Raw genomic sequence first — 4,900 nt, forward strand, 5'->3', positions numbered from 1 at the left:
CTGGATATCACATGCTAAAGTCAATGGTCAAATAAAAATGTATTTGCAAAGCCACTGTGTTATTGGGAGAGAGATGAAGCTATAATTGATAATGTCATATAGCTCCAGGTAAAAAATAAAATAGTACATTGAACATGTGCAAAAATATTTATAGCAGCACTAAACATAGTAGCCAAAAAAAAAAAAAAAGCACAGCCAAATGTCTGTTAACAGCAAACTGAATTAATCCTATGTGTATTTATGGAACAACCTTTTACAATGAAAATAAGTAGACTACGATCACATTTTACAACACATGTGAGTCTCAAGCAAATATTGCTGAATGAAAAGATATATCAATTGGCTTTATATTTTTAAGTTTAAAAAGAGGCAAAATTGATGGTTTTAGAGGACTAGAAAGAGTGGTTATTGTTTCAGAGGGAAAACAGTCACTAGGATGCAGGATGAAGGAATTTCTGAGATGCTGTTGAAATTCTTGATCTAGGTGCTGATTATATGAGTGTGCACATGTGGACACCACCTAGCTGACACTTAGGAGTTGTGTATGTCTCTGTGTATGTTCCACTTGGTACCAGTTGACATTTTAAAAAACTGGGTGAAAGGAGAATAAAGTCTCAAAGAAATGATGCTTGCCTCCCTAAGCTTTTGTTTCCGTATCAGTAAAATAAAGGGGCACAAGTAATCTCTATGTCCATTCTAATTTTGATATTCTGTGATCATTATGTCTGTGTTAGGTTTTAAACCACGGCCCCTCAGTTAACAAAAGATTGAAACTTACATATACATAGGAAGAGAGTAGCAAATGGCAACTCATTGCAGTATTCTTGCCTGGAAAATTCCATGGACAGAAGAGCCTGAAGGACTATAGCCCATGGGGCCACAGAGAGTCAGACACAAGAGAGCACACACACACAGAAGAGAGTAGCTGAGCTCAAAGAGGTTCCATCCTTGCTTTTCCTTTTTGCTCAGTTCACAGACCACCTTACTTTCCTTCAACTTCACATCCAACCCATTAGATATCTTGTTGACTTTATGATTAACATACATACAGATTCCCACCAGGTCGCTCAGTTGTGTCCGACTCTTAGCGACCCCATGGACTGCGGCCCACCAGGCTCCTCCGTCTTTATGCAGGCCTTCCTTGGTAGCTCAGATGGTAAAGCGTCTGCCTACAATGCAGGAGACCCGGGTTCGATCCCTGGGTTGGGAAGATCCCCTGGAGAAGTATATGGCAACCCCCTCCAGTATTCTTGCCTGGAAAATCCCATGGATGGAGGAACCTGGTAGGCTACAGTTCGTGGGGTCGCTAAGAGTCGGACACGACTGAGCGACTTCACTTTCATTTTTCACTTTCATGCATTTAAGAAGGACATGGCAACCCACTCCAGTGTTCTTGCCTGGAGAATCCCAGGGACAGAGGAGCCTGGTGGGCTGCCGTCTAAGGGGTTGCACAGAGCCGGACACGACTGAAGCAACTTAGCAGCAGCAGTGTGTATGTATGTACCAATACACATATAGAAACAGATATACTTGACATTTACCCTGGTGAAATGAGTGAGAACATTCAAGTTTTGACTGTCAATAATAATTCCTAACAATTTGAAAGTTTTCAGAAATATGTAGGTTTAATAATGAGTGGAGGGTGAAAGCATAACACATTCTTTGCTAATTCCACTGTCTAATATTGAAAAGTCTTTCTGTTTGTGGCATTATCTTTCTCTTTCCTTCCAGCCATTCTTCCTTCTTTGCTTCTTTCCTTCCTTCCTTCCCTCCTTCCTTCCATTCTTCCTTCTCCAGCTATCAAACTATGGACCTTAAGGCTCCATGCTGTTAAAATATAACATATCATCAGGAGTGCAAGCATCCAGTTATTAACTTTTCTCAAACTGGCCACAAGGATGGAAGGTGATGAGTAGAAATAACTGAAGTGAAAGTCATTCAGTCATGTCTGACTCTTTGTGATCCCATGGATTATACAGTTCATGGAATTCTCCAGCCAGGATACTGGAGTGGGTAGCCTTTCCCTTTCTTAGGGGATCTTCCCAACCCAGGGATCAAACCCAAGTCTCCTGCATTGCAGGAGATTCTTTACCAGCTGAGTCACAAGGGAGGACCTAGAACACTGAAATGGGTAGCCTAGCCCTTCTCCAACAGATCTTCCCAACCCAGGAATCGAACCGGGGTCTCCTGCATTGCAGCTGGTTTCTTTACCAACTGAGTTATCAGTGAAGCCCAAAAAAGAAGTAAAAGTGCACATATTCTCCTTGTTACTAAAAAGAAGAAAATAATGGATTTACATTTTTCTTTTCTTTCTCATTACATCTAGCTTTCCATTACTGAGAAAACCTCAGCCACCTTGGAGACCTGGAAAACCTTCTGGGAACCTATTCTCTTAGACAGAAGAAAGTAGCTAAACCTCATGTGTTTTTTCAAGATGAATGAATCAAGTTGTACGTTTAAATATATTCACTTACGTGTATTTGTAGGTGTCATTAGCAGACTACATCTTAAGATATAGTTAGTAGATAGCAAATGGAATTTGGGACAGACACACTTCGGTTCAAAATGTATGCGTTTTGCTCGAGAGCTGTGTTGCCCGTCAATAGTTTCACTGTCCTGAGCCCCAGAGTCCTCAGCTACACGTGGACACTGGTGTCCACTAGCTGAGGTTTAAATCAGATAAGGTGTAAACCTCAATTCCAGGAAGGTGGCAGGTGCACTATAAATACTAGCTACTTTATTATCAAGAAGTAACATAATCTGAGTCTCATTGTTTATATAAGAACTTTCTATTTTAACGTTTATTTGAGCTGATACACTATGAGCAGAGGAAACACATAGAGATATGTATTCTGGATGTATGACTAAAAATGTTCACCAATAATCAGCATATTGATACAGAATGCTTAAGTTGGCACTTTTATTTTCAACAAGCTTTCCCTGCCAACAGCATTTCACATGAACACCAAAATGCATAAATGCCATCCATGTATCTGCCAAGCTAAAACATATTTTGGCTTGTAGCCAATCTCTTGTAGGATCAGGCAAATAGGAATAAATAAATGTATCATGCAGAAAACCATCATTAATTTTAATTCTCTGGAAAAGCAGAAATCATTCTGGGAGTCCTAGTGCACTGAGCCCTAAATAAAATCAAATGAACCAATTCCAAGCCTGAAAAAGTCTAAATTCTTCTCCAGGATTTCTTAGAATTCCAGTTGGTATCATCCTGTGGTCTCCTGGGCAGCAAGTTTTTTACTTTCTCCTAATTAAATCTTATTATGTTTTGTTTGTTTATATGTGCTGTTTGTTCCTACACAATGTCACATCAGGCAGGGAACTTCACCTTTCTTTCCATAAAATATTTTGAAAAAAACAAAAATGAATTTTCAATATGTCATATGTATTTGCAGATTCTGTTTGAATTGAGGAAGGGTGGCAGCGAGAAGGGGTAAAGGTCACATCACAGCTGGATAAAGCCTCCGAATTGAATATTAAACATTTTCTGGTTTAAAGTGTCCTTTGGCTTGCCTACCCTTTGGCCTTTCCTTGGGTGTTTCTCTCTATGGAGAAACTTACCTTCAAGTTCTAATCCTCACCACCCCACACCTGCTGTTCTCTCATCCTTCCCCACTCTGGCCTTCTCCCTCCTTCATGGAGCACAGACCAAGTGCCAAAGTTGTGGAGCCTATCCCTTGAGTGCTTTCTACTCTTTCTTGCTTCTTGCCAACATTCACAACTTCACTCTCTTCCTTCCCAGCTTATCAAGGCTTTTTCCCCCAAACAAAATAATTTCCTCTACCAAGAAAAATTCCCTTCAGGTAAGAGAGCTTTGTTCCACGCTCCCCACTCCCTGCACAGCCCCCCAACACACACACACATACACACACATATTCATACTGTCCTGTCTCTGGCAGAACCAAGGGACACTAACTTCCATGATAAACCATTGATTTAAAAAATCAAAATTAAAGAAAGCAGCAGCAACAAATTGGGCTTTGGTGTCTGATCTGTGGCATTACAGGGCAAACAGTGTTGTAGGAAGACCATTTTCCCCAGTAGATCAAGTGGACATGTCATAGAATCTCTCTTCACCTGTGACCCAGATGGTCCTATAAAGTCCTCAGTGTAGAAGCTTACAAGGATGGCGGTGACAGTGTTGAGGGACTAATTTTAGTGTTCAATACCATCAAAACCATGCCTCCCATTCTCTCCCCTTCCTTAAATGGTATGTTACAGAGCTTTCTTTCTTATGGAATCTGTCCCTGCATTCAAGACTCTGGGGTCTCAGCTATACACTACTGTTTCTAGAGGTAAAGTCATAGTCAAGACTTTCTAAGACATAGACTTCGAATTTATTTTAATCCAAATACTCCTTTTCCCTCTCAGTAAAGATTTTGGAAGTGTTAAATAAGTTGGAGAAGTGTGGGCATCAAAGATGAAAGTCCAGACAGGAGAAAGAGCCAGAGCCTGGTTTGCTTATGTTGTTTGGGTTTTTATTAGAGTGAATTACTCAGAGTTACAAGAATATGGTGGGCTTCCCTGGTGGCTCAGAGATAAAGAATCTGCCTGCAAAGCAAGAGCCACAGGAGACGGGTTTGATCCCTGGGTTGGGAAGCTACCCTGGAGGAAGGCATGGCAACCCACTCCACTGCTCTTGCCTGGAGGATCCCATGAACAGAGGAGACTGGTGGACTATGGTCCATAGGATTGCACAGAGTCAGACACGACTGAAGCAACTTAGCACGTAGGCACACGCAAGAGCATGGTAGGTGCTTTTTATTCTATGGTCAATTCAGTTTAGTTCAGTTGCTCAGTTGTGCCCGATTCTTTGTGACCCCATGAATCGCAGCATGCCAGGCCTCCCTGTCCATCACCAACTCCTGGAGGCCACCCAAAC

At 41.4% G+C, this 4,900-nt stretch overlaps 1 non-coding gene across 1 annotated transcript; it reads left to right on the top strand.

The window, feature by feature from the left end:
* The first annotated feature begins 1,138 nt into the window (after positions 1–1,138).
* TRNAC-ACA (transfer RNA cysteine (anticodon ACA)) lies at positions 1,139–1,210 on the top strand. Its single transcript has one exon. It is a non-coding gene; the product is annotated as a tRNA-Cys (tRNA).
* The last annotated feature ends 3,690 nt before the right edge of the window (positions 1,211–4,900 follow it).

Source organism: Bos mutus, chromosome 2 (genome assembly GCF_027580195.1).
Source record: "Bos mutus isolate GX-2022 chromosome 2, NWIPB_WYAK_1.1, whole genome shotgun sequence".
NCBI classification, from domain to species: Eukaryota; Metazoa; Chordata; class Mammalia; order Artiodactyla; family Bovidae; genus Bos; species Bos mutus.